This window comes from Spinacia oleracea, chromosome 6 (genome assembly GCF_020520425.1).
Source record: "Spinacia oleracea cultivar Varoflay chromosome 6, BTI_SOV_V1, whole genome shotgun sequence".
NCBI lineage: Eukaryota > Viridiplantae > Streptophyta > Magnoliopsida > Caryophyllales > Amaranthaceae > Spinacia > Spinacia oleracea.
The window spans coordinates 75,594,427-75,615,465 of record NC_079492.1 but is presented as its reverse complement, the minus strand read 5'-3'; the positions used below and the strand labels follow the sequence as shown (position 1 = coordinate 75,615,465).

The 21,039-nt window shown below is 37.8% G+C and overlaps 1 long non-coding RNA gene across 3 annotated transcripts; it reads left to right on the top strand.

Annotated features, from left to right (window-relative positions):
• The first annotated feature begins 17,340 nt into the window (after positions 1-17,340).
• Positions 17,341-20,244, top strand: LOC110792429 (uncharacterized). 3 transcript variants are annotated; one of them, XR_008923082.1, is made up of 3 exons: positions 17,341-17,632; positions 18,441-19,863; positions 19,938-20,244. It is a non-coding gene; the product is annotated as an uncharacterized lncRNA (long non-coding RNA). The 3 variants fall into 3 exon arrangements; XR_008923081.1 differs by having other exon boundaries at positions 18,385-19,863; XR_002534404.2 differs by having other exon boundaries at positions 17,341-19,863.
• Positions 20,245-21,039: the final 795 nt, after the last annotated feature.

The following is a 21,039-nucleotide window of genomic DNA, read 5'->3' as shown; positions in this document are numbered from 1 at the left end:
CCAATTGACAACGCATCTCCTATAAAATAACGAATCTCAATCACCCTCTTCATTTCACCCGAAACCTGCTATTTATAGAAACCTGCTATTTATGGAAACCTGCTAAAAATAGTAACTACCGTAATGGGTAGTTGTTAAAAGTGGCAAGTTATAAAAGATAGAAACCTGTCAGAATTAGGTGTTGCACTCCAACATAAATCCTAAATGAGATAGAAATTGCGAGAGAATCCTATTCCTAATATGATTCGAAAGTAAGAGTTACGTATTAATTAAAATCCTAACGAGCCTAGAGTTCGTAACGGGCCCGGACGCATTCCGTCACAAGGTTAATACGCACTAAAAGACTCGATTAAGTCTCAAACACTCCGGATTCTAGGAATCCGAATCTGACTAAGAAAACAGCCCAGATCCTATATTCGACGTCTGGCTCTTGGCGCCGAAATCTTCGGCGCCCAGGCCTGGGCCCTGAAATTACCTGGGACGTATTCTTTCCTAATTCCTCGTGGATTAGAGCTCTACAATTCTATCTTTCCACGAACTCTTTTCTATAAATATAGCCCAAGTTCGACGTGAAAAAAGAACACACAATTATTATTCTGAGTATTGACTCTAAACCCCTAAGCCTAAGCCTCACGCTGCAAAACTGATCACGCGTTATGTCGCAATCGATCCATAAATCGAACAGAACGTATCCTGTCCCATAATTTGAGATTCGTTAAATAAAAGGAGAAATAGCAAAGTCAAAGTGGTCTGTTTTCTGAGAACCGTGACGCACCTCTCAAGGTGCGTCGTAATGTGTCCCTTTTCCATGGTTTAATTGCTTTCCTCGCCCTTTTATGAACTGTTAAACTAATTAAATCTGATTGTTCTATCACGCCTAATAAAGATAATATTTTGGGAAATTGGATTATCATGCTAGGTCCCTTAATACAATCTAAATCAGATAATCGCGCTCGATCTAGTACTATATGTTGCATATTGTTAAAACCAACTCAGATTAGTTTAATAGTTAACGCATGTCCCTTCAATTATTTATGCTGAGCTAGTAAGGATATCCTGCCTCTGGAGTTATCGAAGAGCGAGTACTCCTCTCGGTAGTTACAGTCCCCCGAATCTTCAATCTCTACCTTGCAGGTGTATGTTGAGAGATCCCCACACCAGGGATCACAAGGGAACCTACGGCCGTCGTGGTCAAACATAATTGCACTCCCTTTATGTCACGATAACCGGGTTTTGTCAGTTTTTCTCATTGTCGTTAAAAACTGAATGGCGACTCCTATATTACTAGTCAATTGGGTGTAAACTCACAGGAAATCCAATTACATTTGATTTGACATAAAGAAACGTCACACCCACGAGGGACAAGGTCACGCATTAGCCTTGTGCTTTTTTCGATCCCCTCACAAGTAGGTCAATTATTAATTCAAGATTTACATATAAGATTCACAAATATTTAATTTAACATCATTAAAATTACAAATTTTGCATTCGAAAAACTAAAATCTCCGAAGATTCATAGTTAGGCTTCGAATTTGGGAATCTGGGTTCGGCCCAAAAGAGTATTTTTTTTCAAATTTTAAAACGCCGTTTACATGCGGAATACACTATGAAAACAGATGACCCCGATCATTATTGGCAAAAATGCCGAAATCATGCGAACGTATCATTAAATAATCGCATGAATTTGCAATTAATTACACCAAATTAATTCACCCCTTTAATTTTTTGCAAATTTATAAAAGTTAATCCATGTTAAAAAAAATTGATTATGCAATTAATTAGAGGCTCGTGATACCATTGTTAGGTTAAGAACAATTTAGTTCATGCGAAAAACCCATAAAGCTAGAATCCAAATTAATTTCCACATAATCAATGAGCATAATTTAGTATACATACTATGTGATGCGTGCCTTCCCTAGATGCTCCTGAACCAAAAAAGAACAAGTACAGAGCTCCAAATGTCTCGCCTCCATAGATAATCCACAGCACATTCAGATCTGCCTTAGGTTCAACAAACTAAGATATAATCTATGTTTTAATGCACTAGAGAACTCACTATAAGTGATACGGAAAAGTATTGAATATAAGTGATACGCAAAAGTATTGAATTTATTGAATTCAAGTTGTGATGATGATATAAATTTATGATGATGGATGACATATTTATAGGGAAATAAAGTAGTCATATCGTACTAGGATTAGATTTCTACAATCCTTAGAATTATGATTTAAGTTAATCTCAAATACTTAGTCTTTTAGACACATCCCAATACTTAGGTATTAGGATTATCATAAAGTTCTAAACTAAGTAGGATAAGGAAAACGGATAGCTTGTGGCGCAAGCTACTTGCCGCACAAGTAGCCTTGGTGCAGCTTGCTTGATTTCCGCCCACGCCATGATGCGGGCTGGCTGCCTTGCTATCCACACCATGATGCGGGCTGGCTGCCTTACCGACCACGCCATGATGCGGGCTGGCTGCCTTGCCGCCCACGCTTGGCTCGCAACCCATGCGATAAGCCTGGCGCTGGCGCTGGGCCTAACGCTTGGACCTGGCGTTGGGCCTTGTGCTTAGCGTTGTCTCATCGAGCGATGGGTTGGCTGCCTTGCCGACCTGTCGCTCGTCGTGCTTCCGATTCGTTTTCCGATTCCGGAAATTATTTCCGATTCGAACACTATTTGTGTTTCCGATAATATTTCCTGTTCCGAAAATATTTTTCGATTTCGACAATATTTCCGATTCCGATAATATTTCTGTTTCCGACAATATTTCTATTTTCGTTAATATTTTTCGAAACGAACCATATTTCCGTTTCCGGTAAAATCTTCGACTCTGATAGTATTTATATTTCCGTCATGAACGATATTTCTTTTTTCCGGTAATATCTTCATTTCCGACAAATATTCTTTTTTTGCCTTTTTGGTGATTTTAGCTCCCACTTGAACCAACATCCATCATTTCCGAATGTCCATAATTAGAGTATTTACTGAATAATATATTCACGTAAACACTTGATCCGTTCACGTACTTTTGTGTGACCCTACGGGTTCAGTCAAGAGTGAGCTGTGGCATTAATATTATTTATTCCACTTGAACTGAAGAGGCTCTAGCTAGGCATTTATATCACTTGATCTCACTAAATGATTAAATTGTTTAATTAATACTGAATCACATTTATTAGCCTTAGCATTAAATGCAAACTTGGACCAAGGGCATTATTTCCTTCAGTTTCCACTGGTAAGTATTCTTTAGTACTTTAATTAGAGGTCGGGGTGTTGCATATTAAATGTCAAAGTCATGTGTCGGAAGCGTAGAACACTACATGGTACAATATTTAGGGAACAAATGTAGTATTTAATAATTAAAAAAATCAATCAAAATAATAAGGAGACCAAAGAAGAAGAAGACACTAACAAATTTAAGTGGGGAAACCCAAATAGGGAGAAAACTAACCAATTGTAAGAGAAGATAAAGAATCCACTAATATGGTTGGAGTACGTACTTAAGAGAATTATAATCACTCTCAATATACAAAAAATCTCGAAACAATCTTCTCACAATAGGGTACTCTTGCAACCCTGATCTATCTACACATGTGTAAGATTCACATGAACTTAATATTTCTTGAAAGTCGCTTCATGCTCTCTATACTCGACCTCTAGACAACCTCCACAATAAGGTACTCTTTTAGCCTCAAAATTTAATTGAAACACACATTTGTTAGTGCATCTCAGCGTATACCTATAACAAATCGATGTAACAAACTTACAAAGAGTAAACATCTAGTTATAGGGATTCAACTTACACTTAAACCCTAGAGAAATAAGATTAGGAAACTTATGTAATAATAGAAAATAAAAAGGAGATTTCCAAGACCAACAACAAATGAGAGCACGATACATTTTGAAGGGGAAAAAAACATACTTAAGCTAAAAGAAAGAACAATATTACTCTTTTTTCCTATTTTTTATATGTTAATTTCATGGTTTTATATTTGATCTAAATAAATTTCTAGAAAAGATATATGATTTAATTCGTAAATGAATAAAAATTAAGAAAAAGTTTGTTATCATAAATTGTTATTGAAATGCATAAATTTGAGCGTTGGAGTTTTATTCATTCATAAGAACAACTTTTCTCTTTTTAATTATTTTTGAGATATAATTTGTATCCTTGGAGTGATGGATAAACTTTGAATTAACATATGATAGGTCATGAGTTTAAGGATGGATAACAACATTTTTTGTGAGGACACAATAACCAGTAATGTGTGGTATGACATGGCGCGACAACTACATGTCACTTGCCACGTCATCGCGACACATGGAGAGATGACATGAATTGACTTGGAGATTTAATAATATATAAATATGATAAGTTTGACACTAGTGTGTGGCCCGACCGCTGACCTGGTTGCTACATTAAATAGTTAAAATATTAGATTTTTCTAGAACTCAATATTTGACCAAAATTCATGTATTCCATCAAGTGAATAAAAAATTAAATTCTTCAACTACATAGACACACTATGCCATTTATCATGAAAAGTAACTTTTCAATTAGATCATATGTTTTCTAGTGGAACTAAGTGCTTCGGATTAATAAACACCAAATTAGATATATATGCAACTATACGGGGTGTTTCTATAGTTGATGATTATGAGACTTATGAGATAATGTTTCTTAATGGTAGTCCTAATGATTTAATTATTATTATTTTTCCTAAATTGTCCACATAAAATAAAAATTCACATAAAAGTTTAGTTGATTTAGACTGTATGTTAACATTTATTTATAAATTAATGTGAAAAGATAAACCACAATTGGTGGTTGGTTAATATGGTAATGAGAGTTATCATCTATACTTAAAGGTCTTGTGTTCGACTCTCATTGTATTGATTTTTTGTTGTCCATGACATGACATAACACTAGGTGAATGAATGATGGGGCGTAAAGCGGAAAGTACTACATGAAACTTACATAGACATTTTTACAACACTTTTTAATATATTAGTATAGATACTACATACACTATTAACGACAAAGTGAATACCTTTTGAGGTTTCTATATACGTAGTATTTGTTTTTAGTTATCTACAAACAAAAAACTAGGAACAAAATACATTAGTGTAAGAAAGGCCATAATATATACTCCCTCCGTCCCTAATTGTTTTCCACATGTACATATATTTCTTTATGAAGATTTGGTTGTGTAGAATTGAGAAGAGAGAAAAATGGTGGAAAATAAGTAATTTATGTAAGAGTAAAGTTGTGATCCCATGATCTTTTGAAGGAAATGTGTCCTTCACCCAAGGTGCATTAGTCTAATACCAAGGGTTATATTAATTATGATTGATTAATTCAGTATGATCAAGTGATCGGAACAACTAGTTGGAGCAATGTTTCTGAACAGTGAGTTCTAATCCGTATTAGGCTCACAACTTACTCTGAATGAACCTACAAGGTCATACCAATGTTATAAAAAGATCGTCGGATTAAATGAATCGGAAATTCATTTAATGACTATTCAGGTATTTAGTTATGAAAACAAAAACATACAATATGACGTTGGATCTGAATCGTATATCTTATTGCGTATATTCTCAGGATGGAACCGGAGGAATAATCATATCGTGTGACATTAGATCGAGAAGGACTATACTATACGTAATAGCCGCAAGGCATTAGACTGAAGACGAAAGGGAACGAGCAAGTTGCTAGCCCACGAGCCCAAGTGCGCAAGCGCTTAGCCCATGGGCGCAAAAACAATGTAGCAGAGGAAGCACAAAAATGCACATGTCCATATCCTTGAGGCTGTGTGTGTGTGTGTGCGCGGATGTGGGGCAAGCAAGACAAGTAGCAGCAGCAGCCGCGCAACATGGCGCGGTCCAGGCCCAACGTGCATGCGCGTTGTGCTCTTGCTGGAAGACCATTGACTTTATGCTTTGGTCGGTTATCCTATGCCTCTCCTTAGGGTTATTCTAATAACCTATAAACTCCGTTATTCATACTATATTCAATACATTAATCTAACCCTAGAGACACAAGAACCCTAATTCTTCGTGTTCCTCCAACATTGATAATTTCCAAAAGCCAAATACCTTGTGGAAGTTCTAAGACAACGAAATCAAGGCGGAACTGAACGTGTCGGTGGACGATTGTAGAGTAACTACAAGTGGACTCCTCGTTCGTGTTCATGAGGCAAGTGGGAGTACACGTATCAAATGTATGTATTTGTTTAATCATACTTTTGCATGAGATTTTAGATGTGGGATGTTTTCCGCTTTGTTAATTAGATTAGCACTAAATCCCAACAGTAGTATCATGAGCTCCATGTTTTTAAGTATTTTTAAAGTATTATTCATGATTTACATGATCAAATTCTTCTGTAATTTTTAAGAAAATTTTCTGATTATTGGAAGAATCAATGAATATTAGTTACTTTTGAAAAGTGTCGAAATTTCGATTTTCCTGAGTGTATTTTGGGTGGAAACGACTTTAAATTTTTTGTAATTTTGAAATTCTGCCTCTAAGATAGACTTCTAGAGCGTTTTTCGTTTCGAATTAATTAAATCGTGAATAAAAACGGCTTTAAAATTTAATTATGATTGCTAATCAATGTATACTTCATTGTGGATTGTCCTACTAGTTGTTTATAATTAATATGAAGTTTAAAAATTAATTTATTTGATTAATTATACTTATAAACCCTAGTTCCAAAAGTCTAAATTAATGACTTTTTATGATCTAAAATTAATTATAGTAATTGGTTAGATCTGAAAAATTGTTAGGCGAGTAGGGGTTTGGCTCATTAAAATTCAAGGATTAAATTTTGATTGGATTCGTTAATTTTAATCATTCACCTAAATTAAATATGATAAAAATATGAAATTGAATTGTTTGGAATAGTTTAAATTGTCAGATTGGATTATGCAAATTATTCGAATTTACGTTGATTGGAATCGTTTATTAATTTTGAATAAAAGTTAGCGTATATTTATTATTTTCATGAATTGGATTGTATGAATTTATAATAAATCATCCCACTTTAATTATTTTTCGTAAAATAACGATTGGATTTGTTGAAATTATAAAATTTAAAATCGTGCAAATTGTCGTTTTGGAAAACAAAATTTGATTGCTGTTTTGGTTGGACGAGCAACCACTCACACAAAGGGCGAGGGGCTGTTGTCCGAGAGCTGTGTGGTGTGCGCGGCATGTCCTCGTGCCTTGCAGTGTGCATGCTCGTGCGGAGAGACGAGCGAAGCAACAGTTGGGCGAGCACGCGGGCAAGCCATGGATGCGTCGGCCTGCTGCTGCGCCATGTTGTGCTTGTGTGCAGCGCGCTGGGCGAAGCCAGCGATGGCGATTGCGTTACACAAGGGGAAGCGATGAGGTACATTGATCATTGCTTGCGCATGGGCCGCAGCAAGCGTGCTTATGCACTGTTGCACGAGTTGTAGCCTTGTGGCATGGGCTTGTACGATGGGGCTGCTGCACAATGCGGCGTTGGGCTGGGCGCAAGCCAAGCCTACGTTGCATCGGTTTGTGAAATTTCTTTTTTTTTATTCAAGGCCTAATTTTTGGGCTTTGGGCTTATATTTGCACGTAGGGCATAAAATTGGACTTTATTACTCCCTCCGTCCCTTAATACTTGCACCGCTTTCCTTTTCGGGCCGTCCCTTAATACTTGCACCGCTTCTATAAATGGAAATTTATACCAATATTATATTATTTCTTACACTTACTTATTAACCCCACCTACACCCATATTCCCTACAAAAAGCATTTAAAAATTCACACCCCCACTCACCACTCTCCACGTCTTACACATTTCCCACTAACTATATTAAAAAATACCCCACTATCAACTAACACCCATTAAATTAATAAGTCAATTCAAATGTCTTAAACTCCGCACCGGTCAAACCGGCGCGAGTATTATGGGACGGAGGGAGTAGTATTTTATTTTACTTGGGTTGGGCCGTGAGTTTAAATATTTAAAATTAAAAGTTAAACTATATTGGTTTAAGTGGAAGCCTTTTTGATGAAATTATTGAAATTAATTATTTTAATCAATTTTCGTAGGAAGATCACTTTTAATTAAATAAATATTTGAAATGAATCAAATATAATTATGGATTCATAATTTGGAATTGATTAATATTTTAGAACGCGTGTACATGGACGTGATTTTAGTTAATCATGTATATTATGTGTAAGCTTACTTGGGCCATTCGTCTTAGAGTACGATTGGCTGAATGCATATTATATTATTATGTATTGCAGGTTTGCAGGTGACTAGTATGGCCTAACTAGGATAGTTAAATACGGTATGCGAACCGTTTTATCTTTGAATATAATTTTTAAATATGGTTTGCGTACAATGAAGTATTGTTGTAATAATTAGATTATTTAATTCAAGTACTTCTAGGAGCATTTAAGAATTTCTAAGTTAACATTTTTAATGGATTTAAAGACAGTGCCAAGCTAACAAGGTGGAGTTTGAAGATTGTATGCTTCAAGACCAAGACAAGGGGTCATACTAGTTCACCAAATTACTTATGTTTTTATATATTGGTGTAGGGATATAATGCATGAGTATGTTGTTTTATGTTTTGATTAAGGATTTAGTGCAGTAAATAATCAAACCAACATAGAAACAACTAGGTCCAAAGAATATTTAGTTTAAAATTGCCTTGCAAATCGAACACTTACAGAAATCTTTGAACCTAAGATTGTAGGTTTCCGCCAAAGCGAGATGCTATTTTAGTATTCCTAGATAGTAAGGTATCCCAAAGAAACATGTTGATTGTGGTTGTAACTCAAACAATATTGTACATGTTGTGGCAAAGGAATAAGTTATTGCATTAACTTATTAACCAAGAGTAGTTTGGATATCACTAGCATTTGTTGTTGGCTTACCTAAAATCTTAAAAGGATTAAGACAAACCAAAGCACGCTTAAGACTTAGAGACTTTTAGGACCTTGGATTCGTTTCATTCATTTATGGACCATGTTTTGTTTGCATGAATGAAATGTTTAATAAATTTAATTATTTCATGTTTGCTTTTATTTCAAGTTATTAAAAGATTATGAAAGGTTACTTATTGTATTACTTTTTCAATTGTAGTAATCAATGTTAACCGACAATAACAAGTCTTTCAATCTACGTTCAATTCTCAACCAAGAGAAGTTGAATGGAAATAATTTCATCTATTGGCAAAGAAACTTGCAAATAGTTCTAATTCACGAGGATAAGGAATATGTCATTGAGGAAGAGTTACCGGAAGCGACTGGCAGGAGGTAACTCAAGCTGCCCTTAATTGTTGGATCCAGGCCACGGGGATGTCAAATGAGTGATGCTTGCATCCATGACTCATGGACTTCAGAAAACGTTCATCAACTTAAATGCCTATCATATCATCTTAGAGTTGAAGAACAAGTTTCAGGACTAGGCCATAATCAAATGATTTATAATGCAGTGGTTGATCCTTGAGACAAAACTCAAGAAACGAGAACAAGTTAGTGCTCATGTTCTTAAGATGATTGGATTGTTTGAGAACATAAGGGCTTTGGATACTGATATCTCTAATGAGATGGCCATTGACATCATTCTCCATTCTCTCATAGTGGATATGATCAGTTCAAGTTGAACTACAACATGAATAGTATGGAGAAAACTCTTACTAAGCTTCACGGTATGTTGAAAACCGCTGAAAAAATGTTCAATCAAGAGAATAAGTAAGACATGCTTATGGTGTGTAAGGGAAAACTCTTAAAGAAATATGGCAAGGGAAAGGCCAAGAAGGGTAAGGGAAAGGCTTGGCCCACACCTGATGTGTCATAAGACACTTGTCCACCTTGGGCCAATCATAACACGATGCATGGCACCCTTTATGACTGAGTGTCATGTATTCCGATTATGTACCATGCAATGAAACTATAAGCCAGAATGTGAAGCTGAAGGCCCAACATAGAGGCCCACTAAGTCCTCTATCTAAATACTTAGTAAGGACACATGTCCATATCTCAGGAATTAACCAATTAGATAGCTAGGTTTTGGAAATAAAACCCAAAACCCTAGCCTTATAAATAGTCCAAACCAAAGATGGAAGGACATATAGTTCATTCTCACCTACCTTAATTATTCTACTCTACCTTCTCTCTAAATTTTTTCTCTCTCTAGCAAATACTTACTTAGATATTGGAGAAAATATTCCTACGGGAATATTCTTGTTTTGCAGGCTGTAAGAAGATCGTGCCAGCAATACTTAATACCTCCGTGGAAAGGATGACACGTCAGCCTAAACAGAAGTTCCCACATCATTTGGCGCCATCTTTGGGTAGGTACAGTAGCATGGTAGATTTTCGGCTTGCAACAGAAGATGCGACGCGGGAAGAGGAGCGTGTAGCTGCAGCACCTATCGACGTAGCGGTAAGTCTGCCTCCTTTGGTAAGATGACTACAACAGATGCTACACGGACTTCGCCAAGACATCACTGCAGAATAGCAGGCGCAATTACAACATACCCTCCGAGAAGAAATTACGCTATCTTTCAACGAAATCGGCCCAGAGACGGGACAAGTGGAGCAAAGTGCGCTAGAATCTAATATCAGGGAAGACGAAGAGGAGCTATCTCTTAATCCTACCGTAAGAGATCCGGTTCCGGATGAGCTATCAGATAATGAATCGACGCTTATATTGGGCCCCTCTCTTGAATTTCCTAGTTATCATGTGAAAGAAGGACGCCCAGAAAGCCATAAACGACATAACGGATCGGTACATCATATCCAGCATGGAGCTGCCCTTAACAATGGGGCACGCGTCTCCCTTCTGTGGTGATATCATGTCCGCACCATAAGAGCCCAAAGTGAAAGCCCCAACAATAGATGCCTACGATGGTACTATTGACCCTGGCATGCATTTGGTGGCATACATGTTGTATGTATTGTGTTAGAGGATTACGGATAAATCCCAATTGACAAGGATGGGAAGTTGGTTCCAAACGGGTACCTAGCGGCTGGACAAGGCGGAGTTAGCGGCGACATTCTAAAGAGGGATTTGGTACGGTCAACGAATTTGGGTTCGATCAACGCTTGACTTGGGTACATTTCAAATAAATTTTTGGCAAAGATCAAAAGTACCCATAAGTTTTTAATAAAAAGAATATATTTTATTTTTCAAAAGGGTTTCAAACTTTAGCTCTTGTGACTTTCTATCTTCATCCAAGGGCGTTCTCTCCGTCTCTCACTGCTTTCTTCCTTTCCTTAACCCTTCATTTTTTTTTCCAATTTCTTCGGTAAGTAATTGATTTTTATTACGGAGTATTGCTATTTTAATGGGTGATGTATATTTATACTTTAGTAATGCGGCAGGTCATGGGGTTGCAAATTGCAATGAGCGTGTCTAAGCCACACAAAAATTTTAACTATTCTTTTAAAATCCAGTTTAATTAATTTTCATTTTCGGTGTTTGAGGTTTTTAGGACCTTAAAACTAAATGTTTGTCTTTGAATATTGTATAGGTAGTGCCAAATATAGGAATTATAAACTGTTCTACTTTTTTGCCGTATCCTTGCGGTACATGTTTCTTGAAATTTTGATTTTGCCGTTTTCCGTTTTCGTACCCGTCCCCGTTTTTGTCCCCGTACCCGTTTCCGTCCTACCTAATTGTTATCCATTGATTTGTAGAGCACGATGAATGTTAAACTTTTTAGAGTTGTTAATTTACAAGTCATTAAATACAAGAGTCATTATATAGTTTTTGGTCGGGAATAAGTTTACATTAGAATACGGGCAATTATATTTAAGACAAAAATTATTTAAAAATTATTAAGTTATTTGCACTAAGGAAAAATACTACCTCAATGTTTTTGTACTTTCTAGGCACGAAAGAAATCACACTTCAGACAAGAGTAAGTTGTGGATTAATATTATTAATTCTACTTGAACTAAAGCGACTTCTACCTAGGCATTCAGATCACTTGATCTCACTGAATTATTAACTTGTTAATTAATACTGAATCGCATTTATTAGACCTAGCACTAAATGAAAACTTGGACCAAGGGAATTTTTCCCTTCATTATCCTCCTCCACCGATAGGGAGTTTCTAATTTTTAAAAACTTCTTCAAGGACTTAACCTACAGAGTATCTGCGAAATACTACAAAAGTGCCCAAGATCCAATACACGTGTACTTGTTAAGTAAGCTGAGGTGCATAAAATATTGAAGGAGGACCTCGTCGCATAGGAGAATTCTTGTATTCCAAACTTGGTAAATTACATTTTTAGTAAGGCAAATGTCTTAGAGAAACTTTAAATTTCCTCCTTTCATGACTTTGATGATGGTGATTACTGTAGAAGACGTCAATTATGGAGGGAATACAAGATATATTAAATGTGTAGGGGAATACAGTTAAACATAATAACATGTGCGGAACAATCCCCAAAGCCAGGAAACATGTATAAAGCACAGATTAAGCAAACTTACATTCGAAGCGTGTTTTCCACGTTAATCCGTCAACGAACACGAACAAAGAAATCCACTTGTCGTTCCTCTACTTAGTTCACCGACACGTCAGATCCGTCTTGATAATCGTAGCTTAGACAATTGATCAAGATACTTTACTTTTGGGAAGAACTCACTTTGGAGGCACAGAGAGAATTAGGGTTCTCTGTCTCTCTAGGGTTTGAGTGTATGAATTGTGTTGTCTGTTGGAAACTAGGTTGTAAGGTGTAGACACCTACTTTTGTCCCCATTCCCGAAAGGGAAGGTTCGATGATGAGAACATAAATCTCCACTTGACAACGCATCTCCTATAAAATAACGAATCTCAATTCCCCTTTTCATTTCACCCGAAACCTGCTATTTATGGAAACCTGCTAAAAATAGCAATTGCCGTAATGGGTAGTTGTTAAAAGTGGCAAGTCATAAAAGATAGAAACCTGTCAGAATTAGGTGTTGCACTCCAACATAAATCCTAAATGAGATAGAAATTGCGAGAGAATCCTATTCCTAATATGATTCGAAAATAAGAGTCACGTATTAATTAAAATCCTAACGAGCCTAGAGTTCGTAACGGGCCCAGACGCATTCCGTCACAAGGTTAATACGCACTAAAAGACCGAATTAAATCTCAAACACTCCGGATTTTAGGAATCCGAATCTGACTAAGAAAACAGCCCAGACCCTATTTTCAACGCTTGGTTCTGGGCGCTGAAATTACCTGGGACGTATTATTTCCTAATTCCTCGTGGATTAGACCTCTACAATTCTATCTTTCCAAGAACTCTTTTCTATAAATAGGGCCTAAGTTCGACGTGAAAAGGGACACACAACACACAATTATTATTCTGAGTATTGACTCCAACCCCTAAGCCTAAGCCTCACGCTGCTAAATTGATCACGCGTTCTGTCGCAATCGATCCATAAATCGAACAGAACGTATCCTGTCCCATAATTTGAGATTCGTTAAATAAAAGGAGAAATAGCAAAGTCAAAGTGGTTAGTTTTCTGAGAACCGTGACGTACCTCTCAAGGGTGCGTCGTAATGTGTCCCTTTTCTATGATTTAATTGCTTTCCTCGCCCTTTTATGAACTGTTAAACTAATTAAATATTATTGTTCTATCACGCCTAATAAAGATTATGTTTTTGGGAAATTGGATTATCATACTAGGTCCCTTAATACAATCTAAATAAGATAATCGCGCTCGATCTAGTATTATATGTTGCATATTGTTAAAATTGACTCAGATTAGTTTAATAGTTAACGCATGTCCCTTCAATTATTTATGCTGAGCTATTAAGGATATCCTGCCTCTGGAGTTATCGAAGAGCGAGTACTCCTCTCGGTAGTTACAGTCCCCCGAACCCTCAATCTCTACCCTGCAGGTGTACGTTGAGCGATCCCCACCACCAGGGATCACAAGGGAACCTACGGCCGTCGTGGTCAAACATAATTGCACTCCCTTTATGTAACGATAACCGGGTTTTGTCAGTTTTTCTCATTGTCGTTAAAAACTGAATGGCGACTCCTATATTACTAGTCAATGGGGTGTAAACTCACAGGAAATCCAATTACACTTGATTTGACAAAAAGAAGCGTCACACCCACGAGGGACGAGGTCACGCATTAGCCTCGTGCTTTTTCGACCCCCTCACAGTGGCGACTCCACTGGGGATAGTGAAGGAAAGACTCGTGCTTGTAGGTAATCAAAATAGCCGAAGGGTGAAACGATCCTACCCCTCGTTTATTTCCCCATCAAGTTGGGACGACCTGAAAATCAGCATATTAATGTTAACGGATAGAACCGCATAACGAATCTTGGCTCCCTTGGTGTTTCATCTCGGGAGTTGGGACTAAGGATACCCATCGCCAACCGGGGGGTGCATACGCTTCGAATGTTGTCCACTCGACACTTTCGCTAGTAGTACACCCGTCCCAAACCCAATCGCTCGCCCACTAGGTCCCTCTCGCCTGCATGCCCCCTTGGCTTGCACTTGCGGGTTGGCCTTCTGGGACGAAATTCGTCTGTTGAAAGCACTACCCCGACCGGGGCATGTGGTGGATCTGCGATAGAAGCGGTACCAAGCCAGGCGCAAATAACTACCCATAGAAGCCTATCATAAACTATATGACATATTATTATTGCCTCATGATGGAATGTTAGTTATGTGTAACGAAATATGTGATTGTGTGTGACAAACTATCCTAGAAAAACCAACGACCTTAAAAATTGCCCAAACGTTCATAAACCAATTTGCCAAAGAGTTATACCGAAATACGTGTTCCGCAAACCCGAACGATCGCCACAAAAATAAGCGACGCTCGGGATGGCCTGTAACGAATCCCACAAACGCTGCACAACGCGTAAAGGACGTTATTAGGCAAGCACGCAAAATCGAAGTCGCATAAACAAAAGTAGACGCAAACAGAAAATGAGAACCAGCCAGAATTTCTCACGCCCGACGCTGGGCGCTGAAGTTGCTGTTTGGCCTTCTGGTCAGGCGCAGCAGCCTCGGTGCCCGTGAAAAAGAAAACACGTAGCAAAAAAAAAAACCGTTCGTTAAAAATTGCTGCGAGGGCGTAAGAAAAGCACTCGATTCTAAAAGCGACTCATAAAAAAGAATAACTCTTTGCGTCGTTGTTAGGCCTCCTACGACGACAATGCTCGGCACCAAAACCGAACATGCTAATAATTATGAATGTCACACGGGCAAGTGTTTCGAAAATCCAAAGAATGACTAAAAGAAAGAACTAAAAAGTGTACCAACAAAAGAAAGAGTGAAAAACCAATAGAGAGAGTCGAAGTCTAGACTAAGTAATACTTGAAACTTTGGGACCTAAACTTTAGCTTATCTTATGCATAGGACTGGTCCTGCCACTTGGTGCCGATCAGGAAATCAACGGCTAGTGCGCCTCGAAGATACATCGCCAACACCAGGTTTAGTGACTCCAAGCTCCGTCCGTCATCCCTCATTTCAAGGATCTCCGCTTCCCCAACCTCGATTCGCACCCTCAAACATGTCCATCGAAGAATTGCGAGACCAGATGGCTCAAATGACCCAACTCATGGGCCAACTGAAAATGGAAAACGAAGCCTTAGCGGCTGCACAAGCCAAAAATTACCTCGATAACGAGAAGAGGATTGAAAAAATGGTCCTACAGCAAACCATGGGGAGCAAGTACTTCTCCCTCGATCCTGAACCTTTTCCAAGAAAACTACTAGAAAAGTTTATTTCATCTGACTTACCAAAGTTTAAAGCCACGGACAATCCCCGTGATCATCTATTGAGCTTTGTGAATGCCATGAACTTGAAAGGCGTGGACAAGTCCATGTATTTACCTGCCTTTCCGTCGTCCTTGGAACATGTACCGCTCAAATGGTACTATCACCAGGACCCTAAGCTCTTCCCCACTTGGGAAGACTTTGTCAATGTCTTCATCAAGCAATACTCGTCGAACATGGATTTTCAAGTCACCATGCGCGAGATGGAAGTTCTCTTCCAAAAGAAAAATGAGGGTTTCACAACCTACTTTGCTAGATGGAGGGATCAGGCGGCCCAACTAATCAATAGGCCTCCCGAAACAGAATTGGTCCAAAAATTCATTGACAACCTGGACCCGGCCTACAGACAACACCTTAGGTACCTGGGACTTGACACTTTCAAAAGAGTTTATGATGTGGGAATAAAGATCGAGGATGATCTCGCAAAAACAATACAAAGTAAACCCGCATACAAAAGCAACACCTACAACAGGGGAAACATATCCCAAGCCCAAGAAGTCCATGTCGTAGAGGAGACTCCCGCCCGAAGAAGCCCTGGAAGATGGGTCCGAGACCGAAAGATTGCCCCACTCGGGTCGACTTTGGTACAAGCTTTCGAAAGACTAACCAATCAAGGAAAGTTGAGACCTATAGGCCCCACCCGTGACCCTCCTGTCAAGAGAAAATATTGGGTCGACGGTACTTATTGCAAATTCCATCAAGGAAATGGACATGACACTGAAAACTGCTGGAACCTAAAAAATACAATCCAGGACATGATAGAGGATGAAGTGATACCTCTCCCTAACGTTGGCAAACCCAACAACAACAAGAGCCCACTCGGCTCTTGTGACATCTCTCTCGACCAACCAGAAAATGAGAACTTTGACCCTACGGTGTACATTACACCACAAGGTGCACCACTCGCCGTGGTCCCTGTAGATCGAATCGAGAGAGAAGTGTGCGGTGTGTGGGATGATGAGGCTGAAGATATTTACCTATCTCAAGTGTCGGGCCAGGACCTCTTTACTGAAACTTGGCCCGAGTATGCTCTCATTGACACCACCCCTCAGGAGCCCGAGGTCGACAACCTCACCCGATCCGGAAGAATATACCAACCGGATATTCGCCCACCTCCTATGGACGATATCCCAGTTAGGCAAACTCCTGAGAATGGACGGCACACAACCGTCGCGGAAGTTATTGGAAATCCTCTCTTGAAACAACTAAAAAGAACTAAAGCCGAAATTACCATCTGGGATCTCATGTGTACTTCAAAGGAACATCGCGAAAAGCTTATTCGCTCACTCGACCTCATCTCAGTACCTACAGATATCACACCTGACTCATTCACTACGCCAAAATGAGTAATTAACAGCGCCTAATTAATAGCGCTTGTTAAAAAATGCTATGGTTAAGTCTAATTAATAGCGCTTCTTAAAAAAACGCTATGGTATTTCTCAAATAACAGCACTTTATTTTTAAATGCTGTTAAAATATTTTGATTAGCACATTAACTTGAAATATGAGTACGTGGATATTATTAGAAGTTAATTAGTCATTCTTGCCCAAAAGAAAAAAAATAAAAGAAAAGGGATAGCTCTCTCCTTTAGCCCTCCCACTACTTCCAGACTTCTTGTTACCCTCGACTCCATGAGAGAAACTTCCAGACTTAGAAACTTAAAATTTTCCTCAAAGTTTCCAAGATTCACTCAATCCAAAATTTCTCAAATCAAAAATTCAAGAGTACCTTCGGTCCAAATCTAGAAGGTTTTAGTTTTCGGCCTCTTCTCCGGCGAACATCTTTCAATGGTGGCTTTTACTTCTTGTCAAAACTTAAGTTGTGGCTGAATTATCAAGTGTGAGTATTTCTTTTATATTAGCAATTATTTTCTTTTTAAGGTTTATCAATTGTGTATTTGGGGTTTTGAATAGGAATTTGATATGTTGGTTTATCAATTGTGTATTTGGGGTTTTGAATAGGAATTTGATAGGTTGGTTTATCAATTAGTGATCCTTGATGTTGAGGATTTATCTAGGTTTCTGAATTTTTGTTTTAGGAATTAAGAATTAGGTTTATGAATGTTTCTTTTAGGAATTAGGTTTCTGAATTTTTCTTTCAGGAATCATTCTTTAACTCTCCATCTCAATCTAGGTTTTGGAATGTCGTGGAAAGCATCAAAATGAATATGATTATTTTGATTTTTTAAGAATTTTGTTAATTCAAGTTAATTTCTTTTTATTTCTCTGCTCTATTTTCCCCAATTCAATTTTTTTTGGAATCAATTCCCCAAACTTATACTCTGCTTTGGAAATTTAGGGTTTTTGGTTGAATCGAATTTCGAAATTAAGATTCAAACTTTGTAATTTAAGTGGAATTTGGCATTTAGGGTTAGCCTTGAAATATATCTTTCGCCAATTTTAACTGTGATTTGTTTTTAAGGTTGGTTCGATTTGAATGTCGTTGATATTTATGGAACCAAATTCAATAATCAAATTATAAAATTTACTATTTCATCTTTTGTAACATGTACTTTGATATTTACTTTCCTGTATCCATTTAACTTTTCTTGCCATATCTCCATCTCATTAGTGTGTGTTGTGGATTGCAAGGAAGCCTGATCCCTATCACTTCCTATTTACGTATGCGCCCTGTATTTTCTACCCAGGGCGTAACGACTGTTACTGGCTCAGGTGTGAAGAGAGTCCTCTGACTCTTATGCCACGTATTCTGATATTACCTTGGCGTAATTCAACAAGACTAATGTATGTGTAATTGCATTACACTATCTTAATTCCTTTGGAAATAATCATAATGTTTTGAAAATAATGTCTGGATTTGATGATAGTGCAGAACGCATACTATAAGTTTGAGAATTATGTTGACATGACCCATTCTAATCACAAACACAATCAAGCAGTTCATTGCAACTTCGCTGCTAAGTCTGAAACAACACCTTTCAAGCCTAGGGATTTTTCCAGCAAGCTCTTCTTCGCGGAACTAATGCCATGTTATTTGATTCTTTGATTGACAGTTATTTATTTTGGGTAAGAAGTGTACGTTTGGGTTATCTACTGTGTGAAATATTCAGTGGTCTAATTTAGAGAAAGTAATTTGACGTTTGAATTTTACTTGTTCTGCAAGTTTTCTGAAGGTATGATTCTCTCTCTGTAAAGATTGTCCATATGTACTTCTGTTCATGTTGCAGCTAGATTTTCGGTAGATAGAATCATGACAGTATTATTTTGCGGGGCATTATAGTAGAATCAGAGAATTAGGTGTTTGAAAGTTGAAATTTGAAATGCAGTACGAGAAGCATAACTTTGAATTGGTTGGACTGGTTATTTAACTCGGTTGCTTGCTTGGTTAGAAAACAAATTACTATTGTTTCCGGAGTTTTATCCACAAGCCGTTCATTGCAACTTCACTGCTAAGCCTGAAACAACACCTTTCAAGCCTGGTTTTTTTTTCCAGCAAGCCCTTCTTCGCGGAACTAATGCCAGTTCATCATCCTGATATCTTTTCCTTGACTGATTGGAGTATGGTAGATGGTAAGGGCGTAAGGCTTCGATTACTATTTCTCTCGTATAACTTGAAGGCTGACTTTCCAAAACCCAGAAGTGAGCTTAATGTATGTATTGTTGTTTTCTTTTCCCTTTGAAATGCTTTCTTATTTATCTGATTTTGTATTCATGACTTCTGTTACATTATCTTAACCTCATTGTCCTGTAAATTGTATGTTCACAAAAATATTACCTGACTTCTTTTAAGTTCACATTCTTTTTAAGGTTATAACATACGACATGTGTGTCCTAGGGAAGCAAGACTTTAAGCACCTTTGTAGTAAGTGGAATTCATTTAATCTTGTTCCATTTTTTAAGATTCATGATTTGTCTTGCTTCTAATTGTGGTGATTTTCTTTCAAGTCGAATAAACTGTTAAGAGTGGATGACTGTATGTTTGTTGAGAAAATGAGTGATATGATTCCTTTCATACTTTATTGTTTTGCATAGTTCCTTTCTGCTCTTTGAAGGTGAAAATGAAATGCGCAAGAAGATTATAATTTTCAGCGGGTATTTGCAGATAGAGAGGTAAACTCTTTGTGTATTAGTTTTTTATTTTTATTTTGATAATTGGAGATTAATTGGCCTTATTGATTTCGTAGTGCTCTCGCCAAAAATTGGCATTGGTTGTGGATATTATGACTCTAGATTCATGAACGACGATCATCGACCACAAGTCCACAAGCATACCTATATTCAAGAAGGTGTATATTTCAAGTAGTGGCCGAGTAATCAAGAAATCAATGAAGTGGGAACTTAGTGCGTCGTCTTGTCATGTTTCTTTTGTGTTATGTATGTATTATATATTTTTTCCAATGTACAAGAATGGATATTATGCATGGTCAAAAGTTATGAGATGCTTATTGGATACAATTGAGAAATGAAAGGGCTTTGTTGTTGTCATTTTAATCTTGTTTTAAATCTTGTTATAGAACAAGTTTTTTAGTAAATAAAAACGTTAAAGTAAATTGATGAGTAACATACTTGCTTCTAATATTTTTAAAATAAGTAATTTAGAGTTACAATGCCCATTCCCTTACCGTAAGCATCTACATCGCTTATATATTGAATGCTGTTAGTAGATACAACTTTAATAGCGCTTTTTATAAGCGCTATAATTGTTTTAACAGCACCCATAATCAATAGCGCTTAATAAGCGCTGTAGTTCATTGAAAAAAGCGCTATTAAAAGCTTTTTATGGTGTAGTGATTGGTTAGCCATGTCACGAGAGATGCCGGAGAAAAGGCCATAGTTTTCACTGACAAAGACTTGCCCAAAGAGGGGGGTGCTCACAATAAGGCCCTCTATCTAGTAGTTGGATGCAAAGGACAAAACATCCCCCTAACACTCGTAGATAACGGTTCGGCGGTTAATGTTTGCCCATTGCGAACCGCCCATTGCTTGGGGCTAGGAAACGATGACTTCCAAACCTCCACGCAAGGGGTACGAGCTTATGATAACTCCCGAAGGCCCGTGTTGGGAAAAATCAACCTTACCATACAAACCGGGCCTGTGGCACACACCATGGAGTTTCAAATAATCGACATTAAGCCCACTTTCAACCTCCTCTTGGGGCGACCTTGGCTCCATGACTTAGGAGGTGTGGCTTCTACCTTGCACCAAATGGTTAAACTTAACCATAACGGGGTAATACTAGAAATCTGTGCCCTTCCTCTCGACGTCAGTTGTACTATGGTTGGAACG